We start from the raw sequence: 22188 nt of genomic DNA on the forward strand, positions 1-22188 counted from the left end.
GGTTCGGGTTTTGTACCGGTTCGGCCAAATTGCTCCGGAACCTGGGTTGTCACGGCCACAACGTGAAGTACTAACCACTTACGATCACAGCATGTATGTAGCAGAGGATGGTTTCGATCCATCGACCTCTGTGTTATGGGCCCAGCACGCTTCCGCTGCGCCACTCTGCTGATTTTGCTCATGCAACAGTTTTCAATAAGTTCCAATGATTTGAAAGTGTTTGCAGTTTAAAATGCAATCATTCAAGAAACTCAAGAATAGATGCAACCAGAATTTTTATGTTTGTTCACAAATGCAATACAACTTAAAACAATCGCCAGAAACAAACCAAAAATGAATCTGCTGTGACCAGGATTCGAACCTGGGTTGTCAGTTGTCACGGCCACAACGTGAAGTACTAACCACTATACGATCACAGCATGTATGTAGCAGAGATGGATTTGATTCATCGACCTCTGGGCTATGGGCCCAGCACGCTTCCGCTGCGCCACTCTGCTGATTTTGTCGATGCAACAGTTTTCAATAAGTTTCAATGATTTGAAAGTGTTTGCAGTATCAAAAGCAATCGTTCAACAAATTCGAGAATAGCTGCAACCAGAATTTTTATGTTTGTTCACAAATGCAAAGCAACTTAAAACAATCGCCAGAAACAAACAAAAAACAAATCTGCTGTGACCAGGATTCGAACCTGGGTTGTCACGGCCACAACGTGAAGTACTAACCACTATACGATCACAGCATGTATGTAGCAGAGGATGGTTTCGATCCATCGACCTCTGGGTTATGGGCCCAGCACGCTTCCGCTGCGCCACTCTGCTGATTTTGCTCATGCAACAGTTTTCAATAAGTTCCAATAATTTGATAGTGTTTGCAGTTTAAAATGCAATCATTCAAGAAATTCGAGAATAGATGCAACCAGAATTTTTATGTTTGTTCACAAATGCAAAGCAACTTAAAACAATCGCCAGAAATAACCCAAAAATCAATCTGCTGTGACCAGGATTCGAACCTGGGTTGTCACGGCCACAACTTGAAATACTAACCACTATACGATCACAGCATGTATGTAGCAGAGGATGGTTTCGATCCATCGACCTCTGGGTTATGGGCCCAGCACGCCTCCGCTGCGCCACTCTGCTGATTATGTTCATGCAACAGTTTTCAATAAGTTCCAATAATTTGATAGTGTTTGCAGTTTAAAATGCAATCATTCAAGAAATTCCAGAATAGACGCAACCAGAATTTTTATGTTTGTTCACAAATGCAAAGCAACTTAAAACAATCGCCAGAAATAACCCAAAAATGAATCTGCTGTGACCAGGATTCGAACCTGGGTTGTCACGGCCACAACGTGAAGTACTAACCACTATACGATCACAGCATGTATGTAGCAGAGGATGGTTTCGATCCATCGACCTCTGGGTTACGGCCCAGCACGCTTCCGCTGCGCCACTCTGCTGATTATGTTCATGCAAAAGTTTTCAATCAGTTCCAATAATTTGAAAGTGTTTGCAGTTTAAAATGCAATCATTCAAAAAATTCGAGGATAGATGCAACCAGAATTTTTATGTTTGTTCACAAATGCAAAGCAACTTAAAACAATCGACAGAAACAAACCTAAAATGAATCTGTTGAGACCAGGATTCGAACCTGGGTTGTCACGGCCACAACGTGAAGTACTAACCACTATACGATCACAGCATGTATGTAGCAGAGGGTGGTTTCGATCCATCGACCTCTGGGTTACGGCCCAGCACGCTTCCGCTGCGCCACTCTGCTGATTATGTTCATGCAAAAGTTTTCAATCAGTTCCAATAATTTGAAAGTGTTTGCAGTTTAAAATGCAATCATTCAAAAAATTCGAGGATAGATGCAACCAGAATTTTTATGTTTGTTCACAAATGCAAAGCAACTTAAAACAATCGACAGAAACAAACCTAAAATGAATCTGCTGAGACCAGGATTCGAACCTGGGTTGTCACGGCCACAACGTGAAGTACTAACCACTATACGATCACAGCATGTATGTAGCAGAGGATGGTTTCGATCCATCGACCTCTGGGTTATGGGCCCAGCACGCTTCCGCTGCGCCACTCTGCTGATTATGTTCATGCAAAAGTTTTCAATAAGTTCCAATAATTTGAAAGTGTTTGCAGTTTAAAATGCAATCATTCAAAAAATTCGAGAATAGATGCAACCAGAATTTTTATGTTTGTTCACAAATGCAAAGCAACTTAAAACAATCGCCAGAAACAAACAAAAAATAAAAAACAAATCTGCTGTGACCACTGTTCGAACCTGGGTTGTCACGGCCACAACGTGAAGTACTAACCACTATACGATCACAGCATGTATGTAGCAGAGGATGGTTTCGATCCATCGACCTCTGGGTTATGGGCCCAGCACGCTTCCGCTGCGCCACTCTGCTGATTATGTTCATGCAAAAGTTTTCAATCAGTTCCAATAATTTGAAAGTGTTTGCAGTTTAAAATGCAATCATTCAAAAAATTCGAGGATAGATGCAACCAGAATTTTTATGTTTGTTCACAAATGCAAAGCAACTTAAAACAATCGCCAGAAACAAACAAAAAACAAATCTGTTGAGACCAGGATTCGAACCTGGGTTGTCACGGCCACAACGTGAAGTACTAACCACTATACGATCACAGCATGTATGTAGCAGAGGGTGGTTTCGATCCATCGACCTCTGGGTTACGGCCCAGCACGCTTCCGCTGCGCCACTCTGCTGATTATGTTCATGCAAAAGTTTTCAATCAGTTCCAATAATTTGAAAGTGTTTGCAGTTTAAAATGCAATCATTCAAAAAATTCGAGGATAGATGCAACCAGAATTTTTATGTTTGTTCACAAATGCAAAGCAACTTAAAACAATCGACAGAAACAAACCTAAAATGAATCTGCTGAGACCAGGATTCGAACCTGGGTTGTCACGGCCACAACGTGAAGTACTAACCACTATACGATCACAGCATGTATGTAGCAGAGGATGGTTTCGATCCATCGACCTCTGGGTTATGGGCCCAGCACGCTTCCGCTGCGCCACTCTGCTGATTATGTTCATGCAAAAGTTTTCAATAAGTTCCAATAATTTGAAAGTGTTTGCAGTTTAAAATGCAATCATTCAAAAAATTCGAGAATAGATGCAACCAGAATTTTTATGTTTGTTCACAAATGCAAAGCAACTTAAAACAATCGCCAGAAACAAACAAAAAATAAAAAACAAATCTGCTGTGACCACTGTTCGAACCTGGGTTGTCACGGCCACAACGTGAAGTACTAACCACTATACGATCACAGCATGTATGTAGCAGAGGATGGTTTCGATCCATCGACCTCTGGGTTATGGGCCCAGCACGCTTCCGCTGCGCCACTCTGCTGATTATGTTCATGCAAAAGTTTTCAATCAGTTCCAATAATTTGAAAGTGTTTGCAGTTTAAAATGCAATCATTCAAAAAATTCGAGGATAGATGCAACCAGAATTTTTATGTTTGTTCACAAATGCAAAGCAACTTAAAACAATCGCCAGAAACAAACAAAAAACAAATCTGTTGAGACCAGGATTCGAACCTGGGTTGTCACGGCCACAACGTGAAGTACTAACCACTATACGATCACAGCATGTATGTAGCAGAGGGTGGTTTCGATCCATCGACCTCTGGGTTACGGCCCAGCACGCTTCCGCTGCGCCACTCTGCTGATTATGTTCATGCAAAAGTTTTCAATCAGTTCCAATAATTTGAAAGTGTTTGCAGTTTAAAATGCAATCATTCAAAAAATTCGAGGATAGATGCAACCAGAATTTTTATTTGTTCACAAATGCAAAGCAACTTAAAACAATCGACAGAAACAAACCTAAAATGAATCTGCTGAGACCAGGATTCGAACCTGGGTTGTCACGGCCACAACGTGAAGTACTAACCACTATACGATCACAGCATGTATGTAGCAGAGGATGGTTTCGATCCATCGACCTCTGGGTTATGGGCCCAGCACGCTTCCGCTGCGCCACTCTGCTGATTATGTTCATGCAAAAGTTTTCAATCAGTTCCAATAATTTGAAAGTGTTTGCAGTTTAAAATGCAATCATTCAAAAAATTCGAGAATAGATGCAACCAGAATTTTTATGTTTGTTCACAAATGCAAAGCAACTTAAAACAATCGCCAGAAACAAACAAAAAACAAAAAACAAATCTGCTGTGACCACTGTTCGAACCTGGGTTGTCACGGCCACAACGTGAAGTACTAACCACTATACGATCACAGCATGTATGTAGCAGAGGATGGTTTCGATCCATCGACCTCTGGGTTATGGGCCCAGCACGCTTCCGCTGCGCCACTCTGCTGATTATGTTCATGCAAAAGTTTTCAATAAGTTCCAATAATTTGATAGTGTTTGCAGTTCAAAATGCAATCAATCAAGAAATTCGAGAATAGATGCAACCAGAATTTTTATGTTTGTTCACAAATGCAAAGCAACTTAAAACAATCGCCAGAAACAAACAAAAAACAAAAAACAAATCTGCTGTGACCACGGTTCGAACCTCGGTTGTCACGGCCACAACGTGAAGTACTAACCACTATACGATCACAGCATGTATGGAGCAGAGGATGGTTTCGATCCATCGACCTCTGGGTTATGGGCCCAGCACGCTTCCGCTGCGCCACTCTGCTGATTATGTTCATGCAAAAGTTTTCAATCAGTTCCAATAATTTGAAAGTGTTTGCAGTTTAAAATGCAATCATTCAAAAAATTCGAGGATAGATGCAACCAGAATTTTTATGTTTGTTCACAAATGCAAAGCAACTTAAAACAATCGCCAGAAACAAACAAAAAACAAATCTGTTGAGACCAGGATTCGAACCTGGGTTGTCACGGCCACAACGTGAAGTACTAACCACTATACGATCACAGCATGTATGTAGCAGAGGGTGGTTTCGATCCATCGACCTCTGGGTTACGGCCCAGCACGCTTCCGCTGCGCCACTCTGCTGATTATGTTCATGCAAAAGTTTTCAATCAGTTCCAATAATTTGAAAGTGTTTGCAGTTTAAAATGCAATCATTCAAAAAATTCGAGGATAGATGCAACCAGAATTTTTATTTGTTCACAAATGCAAAGCAACTTAAAACAATCGACAGAAACAAACCTAAAATGAATCTGCTGAGACCAGGATTCGAACCTGGGTTGTCACGGCCACAACGTGAAGTACTAACCACTATACGATCACAGCATGTATGTAGCAGAGGATGGTTTCGATCCATCGACCTCTGGGTTATGGGCCCAGCACGCTTCCGCTGCGCCACTCTGCTGATTATGTTCATGCAAAAGTTTTCAATCAGTTCCAATAATTTGAAAGTGTTTGCAGTTTAAAATGCAATCATTCAAAAAATTCCAGAATAGATGCAACCAGAATTTTTATGTTTGTTCACAAATGCAAAGCAACTTAAAACAATCGCCAGAAACAAACAAAAAACAAAAAACAAATCTGCTGTGACCACTGTTCGAACCTGGGTTGTCACGGCCACAACGTGAAGTACTAACCACTATACGATCACAGCATGTATGTAGCAGAGGATGGTTTCGATCCATCGACCTCTGGGTTATGGGCCCAGCACGCTTCCGCTGCGCCACTCTGCTGATTATGTTCATGCAAAAGTTTTCAATAAGTTCCAATAATTTGATAGTGTTTGCAGTTCAAAATGCAATCAATCAAGAAATTCGAGAATAGATGCAACCAGAATTTTTATGTTTGTTCACAAATGCAAAGCAACTTAAAACAATCGCCAGAAACAAACAAAAAACAAAAAACAAATCTGCTGTGACCACGGTTCGAACCTCGGTTGTCACGGCCACAACGTGAAGTACTAACCACTATACGATCACAGCATGTATGGAGCAGAGGATGGTTTCGATCCATCGACCTCTGGGTTATGGGCCCAGCACGCTTCCGCTGCGCCACTCTGCTGATTATGTTCATGCAACAGTTTTCAATAAGTTCCAATAATTTGATAGTGTTTGCAGTTTAAAATGCAATCAATCAAGAAATTCCAGAATAGATGCAACCAGAATTTTTATGTTTGTTCACAAATGCAAAGCAACTTAAAACAATCGCCAGAAACAAACCTAAAACAAATCTGCTGTGACCACGGTTCGAACCTGGGTTGTCACGGCCACAACGTGAAGTACTAACCACTATACGATCACAGCATGTATGTAGCAGAGGATGGTTTCGATCCATCGACCTCTGGGTTATGGGCCCAGCACGCTTCCGCTGCGACACTCTGCTGATTATGTTCATGCAAAAGTTTTCAATAAGTTCCAATAATTTGATAGTGTTTGCAGTTTAAAATGCAATCAATCAAGAAATTCCAGAATAGATGCAACCAGAATTTTTACCTTTGTTCACAAATGCAAAGCAACTTAAAACAATCGCCAGAAACAAACCTAAAACAAATCTGCTGTGACCAGGATTCGAACCTGTGCTGTCACGGCCACAACGTGAAGTACTAACCACTATACGATCACAGCATGTATGTAGCAGAGGATGGTTTCGATCCATCGACCTCTGGGTTATGGGCCCAGCACGCTTCCGCTGCGCCACTCTGCTGATTATGTTCATGCAACAGTTTTCAATAAGTTCCAATAATTTGATAGTGTTTGCAGTTTAAAATGCAATCATTCAAGAAATTCCAGAATAGATGCAACCAGAATTTTTATCTTTGTTCACAAATGCAAAGCAACTTAAAACAATCGCCAGAAACAAACAAAAAATAAAAAACAAATCTGCTGTGACCAGGATTCGAACCTGGATTGTCACGGCCACAACGTGAAGTACTAACCACTAAACGATTACAGCATGTATGTAGCAGAGGATGGTTTCGATCCATCGACCTCTGGGTTATGGGCCCAGCACGCTTCCGCTGCGCCACTCTGCTGATTATGTTCATGCAAAAGTTTTCAATAAGTTCCAATAATTTGATAGTGTTTGCAGTTTAAAATGCAATCATTCAAGAAATTCCAGAATAGACTCAACCAGAATTTTTATCTTTGTTCACAAATGCAAAGCAACTTAAAACAATCGCCAGAAATAACCCAAAAATGAATCTGCTGTGACCAGGATTCGAACCTGGGTTGTCACGGCCACAACGTGAAGTACTAACCACTATACGATCACAGCATGTATGTAGCAGAGGATGGTTTCGATCCATCGACCTCTGGGTTACGGCCCAGCACGCTTCCGCTGCGCCACTCTGCTGATTATGTTCATGCAAAAGTTTTCAATAAGTTCCAATAATTTGAAAGTGTTTGCAGTTTAAAATGCAATCATTCAAAAAATTCGAGGATAGATGCAACCAGAAATTTTATGTTTGTTCACAAATGCAAAGCAACTTAAAGCAATCGCCAGAAACAAACAAAAACAAAAAAAGAAATATGCTGTGACCACGGTTCGAACCTGGGTTGTCACGGCCACAACGTGAAGTACTAACCACTATACCAGGGGCGTGCAACTGTTTATCGCAGTGGGCCACAACTTACAGTTAAAATAAAGCTGGGGGCCAAACAATAAAGCAACACATACATTTTTAAACAGCTTATATAATAGCAAAGCGCACACAATCAAGTTACTCTTTGAGTACTTTTCAATAAATGGAATATCTAACCCAGTGGTTCCCAACATTTTGTACGCTGTGGCCCCCTTAACAAATGTAAATGGCAAACTCGTGTAGGAATTCGATACTAATTTCGGCTTTAAACAGGTTGAATAGAGTAAACAATAATCCATAATCATGAAAAACCTCAATATAGACAAATAGTATGTAAAATAGTCGATTAAATTAGAAATAAAGTTAAAGTTATCAAAAAACAAAACGGCTTTTAGTAGGTGTTTCTGGTGAATCCACACCCGTGGCCCCCCTGGGGGGCCAATGGGCCCTGGTTGGGAACCACTGTGCTAACCTTTTCGTAGAATAAATGTCAATATGTTTACGGCACCTACGTATAAATCATGTTACTGAATTATTGCTACAGAGGCAGTTCTGTCATAATGCACACTATGATGCAACAACGGGAATATGTCGTCACAGTAGATAAAACCTTATCAAGGCGTGACGTTGTACAAAGTCGAAAATACCAGTGTTGATGTACATATAGCAACATTCCATGCCCTAACAGTAAAAAGTATTCATAATTGATGGAGTACTTTGAAGTCTGCGCGGGCCACGAAAGTAGGTGCCGCGGGCCGGACACTGGCCCGCGGGCCGTATGTTGCACGCCTCTGCACTATACGATCACAGCATGTATGTAGCAGAGGATGGTTTCGATCCATCGACCTCTGGGTTATGGGCCCAGCACGCTTCCGCTGCGTCACTCAGCTGATTTTGTCGATGCAACAGTTTTCATTAAGTTCCAATGATTTGAAAGTGTTTGCAGTTTAAAATGCAATCGTTCAAGAAATTCCAGAATAGACGCAACCAGAATTTTTATGTTTGTTCACAAATGCAAAGCAACTTAAAACAATCGCCAGAAACAAACAAAAAACAAATCTGCTGTGACCAGGATTCGAATCTGGGTTGTCACGGCCACAACGTGAAGTACTAACCACTATACGATCATAGCATGTATGTAGCAGAGGATGGTTTCGATCCATCGACCTCTGGGTTATGGGCCCAGCACGCTTCCGCTGCGCCACTCTGCTGATTATGTTCATGCAAAAGTTTTCAATAAGTTCCAATAATTTGATAGTGTTTGCAGTTTAAAATGCAATCATTCAAGAAACTCAAGAATAGATGCAACCAGAATTTTTATGTTTGTTCACAAATGCAATACAACTTAAAACAATCGCCAGAAACAAACCAAAAATGAATCTGCTGTGACCAGGATTCGAACCTGGGTTGTCAGTTGTCACGGCCACAACGTGAAGTACTAACCACTATACGATCACAGCATGTATGTAGCAGAGATGGATTTGATTCATCGACCTCTGGGCTATGGGCCCAGCACGCTTCCGCTGCGCCACTCTGCTGATTTTGTCGATGCAACAGTTTTCAATAAGTTTCAATGATTTGAAAGTGTTTGCAGTATCAAAAGCAATCGTTCAACAAATTCGAGAATAGCTGCAACCAGAATTTTTATGTTTGTTCACAAATGCAAAGCAACTTAAAACAATCGCCAGAAACAAACAAAAAACAAATCTGCTGTGACCAGGATTCGAACCTGGGTTGTCACGGCCACAACGTGAAGTACTAACCACTATACGATCACAGCATGTATGTAGCAGAGGATGGTTTCGATCCATCGACCTCTGGGTTATGGGCCCAGCACGCTTCCGCTGCGCCACTCTGCTGATTTTGCTCATGCAACAGTTTTCAATAAGTTCCAATAATTTGATAGTGTTTGCAGTTTAAAATGCAATCATTCAAGAAATTCGAGAATAGATGCAACCAGAATTTTTATGTTTGTTCACAAATGCAAAGCAACTTAAAACAATCGCCAGAAATAACCCAAAAATCAATCTGCTGTGACCAGGATTCGAACCTGGGTTGTCACGGCCACAACTTGAAATACTAACCACTATACGATCACAGCATGTATGTAGCAGAGGATGGTTTCGATCCATCGACCTCTGGGTTATGGGCCCAGCACGCCTCCGCTGCGCCACTCTGCTGATTATGTTCATGCAACAGTTTTCAATAAGTTCCAATAATTTGATAGTGTTTGCAGTTTAAAATGCAATCATTCAAGAAATTCCAGAATAGACGCAACCAGAATTTTTATGTTTGTTCACAAATGCAAAGCAACTTAAAACAATCGCCAGAAATAACCCAAAAATGAATCTGCTGTGACCAGGATTCGAACCTGGGTTGTCACGGCCACAACGTGAAGTACTAACCACTATACGATCACAGCATGTATGTAGCAGAGGATGGTTTCGATCCATCGACCTCTGGGTTACGGCCCAGCACGCTTCCGCTGCGCCACTCTGCTGATTATGTTCATGCAAAAGTTTTCAATCAGTTCCAATAATTTGAAAGTGTTTGCAGTTTAAAATGCAATCATTCAAAAAATTCGAGGATAGATGCAACCAGAATTTTTATGTTTGTTCACAAATGCAAAGCAACTTAAAACAATCGACAGAAACAAACCTAAAATGAATCTGTTGAGACCAGGATTCGAACCTGGGTTGTCACGGCCACAACGTGAAGTACTAACCACTATACGATCACAGCATGTATGTAGCAGAGGGTGGTTTCGATCCATCGACCTCTGGGTTACGGCCCAGCACGCTTCCGCTGCGCCACTCTGCTGATTATGTTCATGCAAAAGTTTTCAATCAGTTCCAATAATTTGAAAGTGTTTGCAGTTTAAAATGCAATCATTCAAAAAATTCGAGGATAGATGCAACCAGAATTTTTATGTTTGTTCACAAATGCAAAGCAACTTAAAACAATCGACAGAAACAAACCTAAAATGAATCTGCTGAGACCAGGATTCGAACCTGGGTTGTCACGGCCACAACGTGAAGTACTAACCACTATACGATCACAGCATGTATGTAGCAGAGGATGGTTTCGATCCATCGACCTCTGGGTTATGGGCCCAGCACGCTTCCGCTGCGCCACTCTGCTGATTATGTTCATGCAAAAGTTTTCAATAAGTTCCAATAATTTGAAAGTGTTTGCAGTTTAAAATGCAATCATTCAAAAAATTCGAGAATAGATGCAACCAGAATTTTTATGTTTGTTCACAAATGCAAAGCAACTTAAAACAATCGCCAGAAACAAACAAAAAATAAAAAACAAATCTGCTGTGACCACTGTTCGAACCTGGGTTGTCACGGCCACAACGTGAAGTACTAACCACTATACGATCACAGCATGTATGTAGCAGAGGATGGTTTCGATCCATCGACCTCTGGGTTATGGGCCCAGCACGCTTCCGCTGCGCCACTCTGCTGATTATGTTCATGCAAAAGTTTTCAATCAGTTCCAATAATTTGAAAGTGTTTGCAGTTTAAAATGCAATCATTCAAAAAATTCGAGGATAGATGCAACCAGAATTTTTATGTTTGTTCACAAATGCAAAGCAACTTAAAACAATCGCCAGAAACAAACAAAAAACAAATCTGTTGAGACCAGGATTCGAACCTGGGTTGTCACGGCCACAACGTGAAGTACTAACCACTATACGATCACAGCATGTATGTAGCAGAGGGTGGTTTCGATCCATCGACCTCTGGGTTACGGCCCAGCACGCTTCCGCTGCGCCACTCTGCTGATTATGTTCATGCAAAAGTTTTCAATCAGTTCCAATAATTTGAAAGTGTTTGCAGTTTAAAATGCAATCATTCAAAAAATTCGAGGATAGATGCAACCAGAATTTTTATTTGTTCACAAATGCAAAGCAACTTAAAACAATCGACAGAAACAAACCTAAAATGAATCTGCTGAGACCAGGATTCGAACCTGGGTTGTCACGGCCACAACGTGAAGTACTAACCACTATACGATCACAGCATGTATGTAGCAGAGGATGGTTTCGATCCATCGACCTCTGGGTTATGGGCCCAGCACGCTTCCGCTGCGCCACTCTGCTGATTATGTTCATGCAAAAGTTTTCAATCAGTTCCAATAATTTGAAAGTGTTTGCAGTTTAAAATGCAATCATTCAAAAAATTCGAGAATAGATGCAACCAGAATTTTTATGTTTGTTCACAAATGCAAAGCAACTTAAAACAATCGCCAGAAACAAACAAAAAACAAAAAACAAATCTGCTGTGACCACTGTTCGAACCTGGGTTGTCACGGCCACAACGTGAAGTACTAACCACTATACGATCACAGCATGTATGTAGCAGAGGATGGTTTCGATCCATCGACCTCTGGGTTATGGGCCCAGCACGCTTCCGCTGCGCCACTCTGCTGATTATGTTCATGCAAAAGTTTTCAATAAGTTCCAATAATTTGATAGTGTTTGCAGTTCAAAATGCAATCATTCAAGAAATTCCAGAATAGACGCAACCAGAATTTTTATGTTTGTTCACAAATGCAAAGCAACTTAAAACAATCGCCAGAAATAACCCAAAAATGAATCTGCTGTGACCAGGATTCGAACCTGGGTTGTCACGGCCACAACGTGAAGTACTAACCACTATACGATCACAGCATGTATGTAGCAGAGGATGGTTTCGATCCATCGACCTCTGGGTTACGGCCCAGCACGCTTCCGCTGCGCCACTCTGCTGATTATGTTCATGCAAAAGTTTTCAATCAGTTCCAATAATTTGAAAGTGTTTGCAGTTTAAAATGCAATCATTCAAAAAATTCGAGGATAGATGCAACCAGAATTTTTATGTTTGTTCACAAATGCAAAGCAACTTAAAACAATCGACAGAAACAAACCTAAAATGAATCTGTTGAGACCAGGATTCGAACCTGGGTTGTCACGGCCACAACGTGAAGTACTAACCACTATACGATCACAGCATGTATGTAGCAGAGGGTGGTTTCGATCCATCGACCTCTGGGTTACGGCCCAGCACGCTTCCGCTGCGCCACTCTGCTGATTATGTTCATGCAAAAGTTTTCAATCAGTTCCAATAATTTGAAAGTGTTTGCAGTTTAAAATGCAATCATTCAAAAAATTCGAGGATAGATGCAACCAGAATTTTTATGTTTGTTCACAAATGCAAAGCAACTTAAAACAATCGACAGAAACAAACCTAAAATGAATCTGCTGAGACCAGGATTCGAACCTGGGTTGTCACGGCCACAACGTGAAGTACTAACCACTATACGATCACAGCATGTATGTAGCAGAGGATGGTTTCGATCCATCGACCTCTGGGTTATGGGCCCAGCACGCTTCCGCTGCGCCACTCTGCTGATTATGTTCATGCAAAAGTTTTCAATAAGTTCCAATAATTTGAAAGTGTTTGCAGTTTAAAATGCAATCATTCAAAAAATTCGAGAATAGATGCAACCAGAATTTTTATGTTTGTTCACAAATGCAAAGCAACTTAAAACAATCGCCAGAAACAAACAAAAAATAAAAAACAAATCTGCTGTGACCACTGTTCGAACCTGGGTTGTCACGGCCACAACGTGAAGTACTAACCACTATACGATCACAGCATGTATGTAGCAGAGGATGGTTTCGATCCATCGACCTCTGGGTTATGGGCCCAGCACGCTTCCGCTGCGCCACTCTGCTGATTATGTTCATGCAAAAGTTTTCAATCAGTTCCAATAATTTGAAAGTGTTTGCAGTTTAAAATGCAATCATTCAAAAAATTCGAGGATAGATGCAACCAGAATTTTTATGTTTGTTCACAAATGCAAAGCAACTTAAAACAATCGCCAGAAACAAACAAAAAACAAATCTGTTGAGACCAGGATTCGAACCTGGGTTGTCACGGCCACAACATGAAGTACTAACCACTATACGATCACAGCATGTATGTAGCAGAGGGTGGTTTCGATCCATCGACCTCTGGGTTACGGCCCAGCACGCTTCCGCTGCGCCACTCTGCTGATTATGTTCATGCAAAAGTTTTCAATCAGTTCCAATAATTTGAAAGTGTTTGCAGTTTAAAATGCAATCATTCAAAAAATTCGAGGATAGATGCAACCAGAATTTTTATTTGTTCACAAATGCAAAGCAACTTAAAACAATCGACAGAAACAAACCTAAAATGAATCTGCTGAGACCAGGATTCGAACCTGGGTTGTCACGGCCACAACGTGAAGTACTAACCACTATACGATCACAGCATGTATGTAGCAGAGGATGGTTTCGATCCATCGACCTCTGGGTTATGGGCCCAGCACGCTTCCGCTGCGCCACTCTGCTGATTATGTTCATGCAAAAGTTTTCAATCAGTTCCAATAATTTGAAAGTGTTTGCAGTTTAAAATGCAATCATTCAAAAAATTCGAGAATAGATGCAACCAGAATTTTTATGTTTGTTCACAAATGCAAAGCAACTTAAAACAATCGCCAGAAACAAACAAAAAACAAAAAACAAATCTGCTGTGACCACTGTTCGAACCTGGGTTGTCACGGCCACAACGTGAAGTACTAACCACTATACGATCACAGCATGTATGTAGCAGAGGATGGTTTCGATCCATCGACCTCTGGGTTATGGGCCCAGCACGCTTCCGCTGCGCCACTCTGCTGATTATGTTCATGCAAAAGTTTTCAATAAGTTCCAATAATTTGATAGTGTTTGCAGTTCAAAATGCAATCAATCAAGAAATTCGAGAATAGATGCAACCAGAATTTTTATGTTTGTTCACAAATGCAAAGCAACTTAAAACAATCGCCAGAAACAAACAAAAAACAAAAAACAAATCTGCTGTGACCACGGTTCGAACCTCGGTTGTCACGGCCACAACGTGAAGTACTAACCACTATACGATCACAGCATGTATGGAGCAGAGGATGGTTTCGATCCATCGACCTCTGGGTTATGGGCCCAGCACGCTTCCGCTGCGCCACTCTGCTGATTATGTTCATGCAAAAGTTTTCAATCAGTTCCAATAATTTGAAAGTGTTTGCAGTTTAAAATGCAATCATTCAAAAAATTCGAGGATAGATGCAACCAGAATTTTTATGTTTGTTCACAAATGCAAAGCAACTTAAAACAATCGCCAGAAACAAACAAAAAACAAATCTGTTGAGACCAGGATTCGAACCTGGGTTGTCACGGCCACAACGTGAAGTACTAACCACTATACGATCACAGCATGTATGTAGCAGAGGGTGGTTTCGATCCATCGACCTCTGGGTTACGGCCCAGCACGCTTCCGCTGCGCCACTCTGCTGATTATGTTCATGCAAAAGTTTTCAATCAGTTCCAATAATTTGAAAGTGTTTGCAGTTTAAAATGCAATCATTCAAAAAATTCGAGGATAGATGCAACCAGAATTTTTATTTGTTCACAAATGCAAAGCAACTTAAAACAATCGACAGAAACAAACCTAAAATGAATCTGCTGAGACCAGGATTCGAACCTGGGTTGTCACGGCCACAACGTGAAGTACTAACCACTATACGATCACAGCATGTATGTAGCAGAGGATGGTTTCGATCCATCGACCTCTGGGTTATGGGCCCAGCACGCTTCCGCTGCGCCACTCTGCTGATTATGTTCATGCAAAAGTTTTCAATCAGTTCCAATAATTTGAAAGTGTTTGCAGTTTAAAATGCAATCATTCAAAAAATTCCAGAATAGATGCAACCAGAATTTTTATGTTTGTTCACAAATGCAAAGCAACTTAAAACAATCGCCAGAAACAAACAAAAAACAAAAAACAAATCTGCTGTGACCACTGTTCGAACCTGGGTTGTCACGGCCACAACGTGAAGTACTAACCACTATACGATCACAGCATGTATGTAGCAGAGGATGGTTTCGATCCATCGACCTCTGGGTTATGGGCCCAGCACGCTTCCGCTGCGCCACTCTGCTGATTATGTTCATGCAAAAGTTTTCAATAAGTTCCAATAATTTGATAGTGTTTGCAGTTCAAAATGCAATCAATCAAGAAATTCGAGAATAGATGCAACCAGAATTTTTATGTTTGTTCACAAATGCAAAGCAACTTAAAACAATCGCCAGAAACAAACAAAAAACAAAAAACAAATCTGCTGTGACCACGGTTCGAACCTCGGTTGTCACGGCCACAACGTGAAGTACTAACCACTATACGATCACAGCATGTATGGAGCAGAGGATGGTTTCGATCCATCGACCTCTGGGTTATGGGCCCAGCACGCTTCCGCTGCGCCACTCTGCTGATTATGTTCATGCAACAGTTTTCAATAAGTTCCAATAATTTGATAGTGTTTGCAGTTTAAAATGCAATCAATCAAGAAATTCCAGAATAGATGCAACCAGAATTTTTATGTTTGTTCACAAATGCAAAGCAACTTAAAACAATCGCCAGAAACAAACCTAAAACAAATCTGCTGTGACCACGGTTCGAACCTGGGTTGTCACGGCCACAACGTGAAGTACTAACCACTATACGATCACAGCATGTATGTAGCAGAGGATGGTTTCGATCCATCGACCTCTGGGTTATGGGCCCAGCACGCTTCCGCTGCGACACTCTGCTGATTATGTTCATGCAAAAGTTTTCAATAAGTTCCAATAATTTGATAGTGTTTGCAGTTTAAAATGCAATCAATCAAGAAATTCCAGAATAGATGCAACCAGAATTTTTACCTTTGTTCACAAATGCAAAGCAACTTAAAACAATCGCCAGAAACAAACCTAAAACAAATCTGCTGTGACCAGGATTCGAACCTGTGCTGTCACGGCCACAACGTGAAGTACTAACCACTATACGATCACAGCATGTATGTAGCAGAGGATGGTTTCGATCCATCGACCTCTGGGTTATGGGCCCAGCACGCTTCCGCTGCGCCACTCTGCTGATTATGTTCATGCAACAGTTTTCAATAAGTTCCAATAATTTGATAGTGTTTGCAGTTTAAAATGCAATCATTCAAGAAATTCCAGAATAGATGCAACCAGAATTTTTATGTTTGTTCACAAATGCAAAGCAACTTAAAACAATCGCCAGAAACAAACAAAAAATAAAAAACAAATCTGCTGTGACCAGGATTCGAACCTGGATTGTCACGGCCACAACGTGAAGTACTAACCACTAAACGATTACAGCATGTATGTAGCAGAGGATGGTTTCGATCCATCGACCTCTGGGTTATGGGCCCAGCACGCTTCCGCTGCGCCACTCTGCTGATTATGTTCATGCAAAAGTTTTCAATAAGTTCCAATAATTTGATAGTGTTTGCAGTTTAAAATGCAATCATTCAAGAAATTCCAGAATAGACTCAACCAGAATTTTTATCTTTGTTCACAAATGCAAAGCAACTTAAAACAATCGCCAGAAATAACCCAAAAATGAATCTGCTGTGACCAGGATTCGAACCTGGGTTGTCACGGCCACAACGTGAAGTACTAACCACTATACGATCACAGCATGTATGTAGCAGAGGATGGTTTCGATCCATCGACCTCTGGGTTACGGCCCAGCACGCTTCCGCTGCGCCACTCTGCTGATTATGTTCATGCAAAAGTTTTCAATAAGTTCCAATAATTTGAAAGTGTTTGCAGTTTAAAATGCAATCATTCAAAAAATTCGAGGATAGATGCAACCAGAAATTTTATGTTTGTTCACAAATGCAAAGCAACTTAAAGCAATCGCCAGAAACAAACAAAAACAAAAAAAGAAATATGCTGTGACCACGGTTCGAACCTGGGTTGTCACGGCCACAACGTGAAGTACTAACCACTATACCAGGGGCGTGCAACTGTTTATCGCAGTGGGCCACAACTTACAGTTAAAATAAAGCTGGGGGCCAAACAATAAAGCAACACATACATTTTTAAACAGCTTATATAATAGCAAAGCGCACACAATCAAGTTACTCTTTGAGTACTTTTCAATAAATGGAATATCTAACCCAGTGGTTCCCAACATTTTGTACGCTGTGGCCCCCTTAACAAATGTAAATGGCAAACTCGTGTAGGAATTCGATACTAATTTCGGCTTTAAACAGGTTGAATAGAGTAAACAATAATCCATAATCATGAAAAACCTCAATATAGACAAATAGTATGTAAAATAGTCGATTAAATTAGAAATAAAGTTAAAGTTATCAAAAAACAAAACGGCTTTTAGTAGGTGTTTCTGGTGAATCCACACCCGTGGCCCCCCTGGGGGGCCAATGGGCCCTGGTTGGGAACCACTGTGCTAACCTTTTCGTAGAATAAATGTCAATATGTTTACGGCACCTACGTATAAATCATGTTACTGAATTATTGCTACAGAGGCAGTTCTGTCATAATGCACACTATGATGCAACAACGGGAATATGTCGTCACAGTAGATAAAACCTTATCAAGGCGTGACGTTGTACAAAGTCGAAAATACCAGTGTTGATGTACATATAGCAACATTCCATGCCCTAACAGTAAAAAGTATTCATAATTGATGGAGTACTTTGAAGTCTGCGCGGGCCACGAAAGTAGGTGCCGCGGGCCGGACACTGGCCCGCGGGCCGTATGTTGCACGCCTCTGCACTATACGATCACAGCATGTATGTAGCAGAGGATGGTTTCGATCCATCGACCTCTGGGTTATGGGCCCAGCACGCTTCCGCTGCGTCACTCAGCTGATTTTGTCGATGCAACAGTTTTCATTAAGTTCCAATGATTTGAAAGTGTTTGCAGTTTAAAATGCAATCGTTCAAGAAATTCCAGAATAGACGCAACCAGAATTTTTATGTTTGTTCACAAATGCAAAGCAACTTAAAACAATCGCCAGAAACAAACAAAAAACAAATCTGCTGTGACCAGGATTCGAATCTGGGTTGTCACGGCCACAACGTGAAGTACTAACCACTATACGATCATAGCATGTATGTAGCAGAGGATGGTTTCGATCCATCGACCTCTGGGTTATGGGCCCAGCACGCTTCCGCTGCGCCACTCTGCTGATTATGTTCATGCAAAAGTTTTCAATAAGTTCCAATAATTTGATAGTGTTTGCAGTTTAAAATGCAATCAATCAAGAAATTCCAGAATAGATGCAACCAGAATTTTTATCTTTGTTCACAAATGCAAAGCAACTTAAAACAATCGCCAGAAACAAACCTAAAACAAATCTGCTGTGACCAGGATTCGAACCTGTGCTGTCACGGCCACAACGTGCAGTACTAACCACTATACGATCACAGCATGTATGTAGCAGAGGATGGTCTCGATCCATCGACCTCTGGGTTATGGGCCCAGCACGCTTCCGCTGCGCCACTCTGCTGATTTTGACGATGCACCAGTTTTCAATAAGTTCCAATGATTTGAAAGTCTTTGCAGTTTAAAATGCAATCGTTCAAGAAATTCCAGAATAGACGCAACCAGAATTTTTATGTTTGTTCACAAATGCAAAGCAACTTAAAACAATCGCCAGAAACAAACAAAAAACAAATCTGCTGTGACCGGGATTCGAACCTGGGTTGTCACGGCCACAACGTGAAGTACTAACCACTATACGATCACAGCATGTATGTAGCAGAGGATGGTTTCGATCGATCGACCTCTGGGTTATGGGCCCAGCACGCTTCCGCTGCGCCACTCTGCTGATTTTGACGATGCACCAGTTTTCAATAAGTTCCAATGATTTGAAAGTCTTTGCAGTTTAAAATGCAATCATTCAAGAAATTCGAGAATAGACGCAACCAGAATTTTTATGTTTGTTCACAAATGCAAAGCAACTTAAAACAATCGCCAGAAACAAACAAAAAACAAAAAACAAATCTGCTGTGACCAGGATTCGAACCTGGGTTGTCACGGCCACAACGTGAAGTACTAACCACTATACGATCACAGCATGTATGTAGCAGAGGATGGTTTCGATCCATCGACCTCTGGGTTATGGGCCCAGCACGCCTCCGCTGCGCCACTCTGCTGATTATGTTCATGCAAAAGTTTTCAATAAGTTCCAATAACTTGAAAGTGTTTGCAGTTTAAAATGCAAACATTCAAGAAATTCCAGAATAGATGCAACCAGAATTTGTATGTTTGTTCACAAATGCAAAGCAACTTAAAACAATCGCCAGAAACAAACCTAAAACAAATCTGCTGTGACCAGGATTCGAACCTGGGTTGTCACGGCCACAACGTGAAGTACTAACCACTATACGATCACAGCATGTATGTAGCAGAAGATGGTTTCGATCGATCGACCTCTGGGTTATGGGCCCAGCACGCTTCCGCTGCGCCACTCTGCTGATTTTGACGATGCACCAGTTTTCAATAAGTTCCAATGATTTGAAAGTCTTTGCAGTTTAAAATGCAATCATTCAAGAAATTCGAGAATAGATGCAACCAGAATTTTTATGTTTGTTCACAAATGCAAAGCAACTTAAAACAATCGCCAGAAACAAACAAAAATTAAATCTGCTGTGACCAGGATTCGAACCTGGGTTGTCACGGCCACAACGTGAAGTACTAACCACTATACGATCACAGCATGTATGTAGCAGAGATGGTTTTGATCCATCGACCTCTGGGTTATGGGCCCAGTACGCTTCCGCTGCGACACTCTGCTGATTATGTTCATGCAAACGTTTTCAATAAGTTCCAATAATTTGATAGTGTTTGCAGTTTAAAATGCAATCATTCAAGAAATTCCAGAATAGATGCAACCAGAATTTTTATGTTTGTTCACAAATGCAAAGCAACTTAAAACAATCGCCAGAAACAAACAAAAAATAAAAAACAAATCTGCTGTGACCAGGATTCGAACCTGGGTTGTCACGGCCACAACGTGAAGTACTAACCACTATACGATCACAGCATGTATGTAGCAGAGGATGGTTTCGATCCATCGACCTCTGGGTTATGGGCCCAGCACGCTTCCGCTGCGCCACTCTGCTGATTTTGACGATGCACCAGTTTTCAATAAGTTCCAATGATTTGAAAGTCTTTGCAGTTTAAAATGCAATCATTCAAGAAATTCGAGAATAGACGCAACCAGAATTTTTATGTTTGTTCACAAATGCAAAGCAACTTAAAACAATCGCCAGAAACAAACAAAAAACAAAAAACAAATCTGCTGTGACCAGGATTCGAACCTGGGTTGTCACGGCCACAACGTGAAGTACTAACCACTATACGATCACAGCATGTATGTAGCAGAGGATGGTTTCGATCCATCGACCTCTGGGTTATGGGCCCAGCACGCCTCCGCTGCGCCACTCTGCTGATTATGTTCATGCAAAAGTTTTCAATAAGTTCCAATAACTTGAAAGTGTTTGCAGTTTAAAATGCAAACATTCAAGAAATTCCAGAATAGATGCAACCAGAATTTGTATGTTTGTTCACAAATGCAAAGCAACTTAAAACAATCGCCAGAAACAAACCTAAAACAAATCTGCTGTGACCAGGATTCGAACCTGGGTTGTCACGGCCACAACGTGAAGTACTAACCACTATACGATCACAGCATGTATGTAGCAGAAGATGGTTTCGATCGATCGACCTCTGGGTTATGGGCCCAGCACGCTTCCGCTGCGCCACTCTGCTGATTTTGACGATGCACCAGTTTTCAATAAGTTCCAATGATTTGAAAGTCTTTGCAGTTTAAAATGCAATCATTCAAGAAATTCGAGAATAGATGCAACCAGAATTTTTATGTTTGTTCACAAATGCAAAGCAACTTAAAACAATCGCCAGAAACAAACAAAAATTAAATCTGCTGTGACCAGGATTCGAACCTGGGTTGTCACGGCCACAACGTGAAGTACTAACCACTATACGATCACAGCATGTATGTAGCAGAGATGGTTTTGATCCATCGACCTCTGGGTTATGGGCCCAGTACGCTTCCGCTGCGACACTCTGCTGATTATGTTCATGCAAAAGTTTTCAATAAGTTCCAATAATTTGAAAGTGTTTGCAGTTTAAAATGCAATCATTCAAAAAATTCCAGAATAGATGCAACCAGAATTTTTATGTTTGTTCACAAATGCAAAGCAACTTAAAACAATCGCCAGAAACAAACAAAAAATAAAAAACAAATCTGCTGTGACCAGGATTCGAACCTGGGTTGTCACGGCCACAACGTGAAGTACTAACCACTATACGATCACAGCATGTATGTAGCAGAGGATGGTTTCGATCCATCGACCTCTGGGTTATGGGCCCAGCACGCTTCCGCTGCGCCACTCTGCTGATTTTGACGATGCACCAGTTTTCAATAAGTTCCAATGATTTGAAAGTCTTTGCAGTTTAAAATGCAATCGTTCAAGAAATTCGAGAATAGACGCAACCAGAATTTTTATGTTTGTTCACAAATGCAAAGCAACTTAAAACAATCGTCAGAAACAAACCTAAAACAAATCTGCTGTGACCAGGATTCGAATCTGGGTTGTCACGGCCACAACGTGAAGTACTAACCACTATACGATCACAGCATGTATGGAGCAGAGGATGGTTTCGATCCATCGACCTCTGGGTTATGGGCCCAGTACGCTTCCGATGCGCCACTCTGCTGATTATGTTCATGCAAAAGTTTTCAAGAAGTTCCAATAATTTGATAGTGTTTGCAGTTTAAAATGCAATCATTCAAGAAA

The 22188-nt window shown here is 41.1% G+C and overlaps 15 non-coding genes across 15 annotated transcripts; all 15 read right to left on the reverse strand.

The window, feature by feature from the left end:
- Window positions 1-667: 667 nt before the first annotated feature.
- Window positions 668-739, reverse strand: Trnah-gug (transfer RNA histidin (anticodon GUG)). The gene has a single exon. It is a non-coding gene; the product is annotated as a tRNA-His (tRNA).
- A 570-nt stretch (window positions 740-1309) lies between these two features.
- Window positions 1310-1381, reverse strand: Trnah-gug (transfer RNA histidin (anticodon GUG)). The gene has a single exon. It is a non-coding gene; the product is annotated as a tRNA-His (tRNA).
- Window positions 1382-7127: 5746 nt separating this feature from the next.
- On the reverse strand, window positions 7128-7199 carry Trnah-gug (transfer RNA histidin (anticodon GUG)). Its single transcript has one exon. It is a non-coding gene; the product is annotated as a tRNA-His (tRNA).
- Window positions 7200-9214: 2015 nt separating this feature from the next.
- Trnah-gug (transfer RNA histidin (anticodon GUG)) lies at window positions 9215-9286 on the reverse strand. Its single transcript has one exon. It is a non-coding gene; the product is annotated as a tRNA-His (tRNA).
- A 570-nt stretch (window positions 9287-9856) lies between these two features.
- Window positions 9857-9928, reverse strand: Trnah-gug (transfer RNA histidin (anticodon GUG)). Its single transcript has one exon. It is a non-coding gene; the product is annotated as a tRNA-His (tRNA).
- Window positions 9929-12112: 2184 nt separating this feature from the next.
- On the reverse strand, window positions 12113-12184 carry Trnah-gug (transfer RNA histidin (anticodon GUG)). The gene has a single exon. It is a non-coding gene; the product is annotated as a tRNA-His (tRNA).
- A 4777-nt stretch (window positions 12185-16961) lies between these two features.
- Trnah-gug (transfer RNA histidin (anticodon GUG)) lies at window positions 16962-17033 on the reverse strand. The gene has a single exon. It is a non-coding gene; the product is annotated as a tRNA-His (tRNA).
- A 2337-nt stretch (window positions 17034-19370) lies between these two features.
- On the reverse strand, window positions 19371-19442 carry Trnah-gug (transfer RNA histidin (anticodon GUG)). The gene has a single exon. It is a non-coding gene; the product is annotated as a tRNA-His (tRNA).
- Window positions 19443-19691: 249 nt separating this feature from the next.
- On the reverse strand, window positions 19692-19763 carry Trnah-gug (transfer RNA histidin (anticodon GUG)). Its single transcript has one exon. It is a non-coding gene; the product is annotated as a tRNA-His (tRNA).
- A 249-nt stretch (window positions 19764-20012) lies between these two features.
- On the reverse strand, window positions 20013-20084 carry Trnah-gug (transfer RNA histidin (anticodon GUG)). Its single transcript has one exon. It is a non-coding gene; the product is annotated as a tRNA-His (tRNA).
- Window positions 20085-20339: 255 nt separating this feature from the next.
- Window positions 20340-20411, reverse strand: Trnah-gug (transfer RNA histidin (anticodon GUG)). Its single transcript has one exon. It is a non-coding gene; the product is annotated as a tRNA-His (tRNA).
- A 256-nt stretch (window positions 20412-20667) lies between these two features.
- On the reverse strand, window positions 20668-20739 carry Trnah-gug (transfer RNA histidin (anticodon GUG)). Its single transcript has one exon. It is a non-coding gene; the product is annotated as a tRNA-His (tRNA).
- A 249-nt stretch (window positions 20740-20988) lies between these two features.
- Trnah-gug (transfer RNA histidin (anticodon GUG)) lies at window positions 20989-21060 on the reverse strand. Its single transcript has one exon. It is a non-coding gene; the product is annotated as a tRNA-His (tRNA).
- Window positions 21061-21309: 249 nt separating this feature from the next.
- On the reverse strand, window positions 21310-21381 carry Trnah-gug (transfer RNA histidin (anticodon GUG)). Its single transcript has one exon. It is a non-coding gene; the product is annotated as a tRNA-His (tRNA).
- A 255-nt stretch (window positions 21382-21636) lies between these two features.
- On the reverse strand, window positions 21637-21708 carry Trnah-gug (transfer RNA histidin (anticodon GUG)). Its single transcript has one exon. It is a non-coding gene; the product is annotated as a tRNA-His (tRNA).
- Window positions 21709-22188: the final 480 nt, after the last annotated feature.

This window comes from Phallusia mammillata, chromosome 7 (genome assembly GCF_965637545.1).
Source record: "Phallusia mammillata chromosome 7, kaPhaMamm4.hap1.1, whole genome shotgun sequence".
NCBI lineage: Eukaryota > Metazoa > Chordata > Ascidiacea > Phlebobranchia > Ascidiidae > Phallusia > Phallusia mammillata.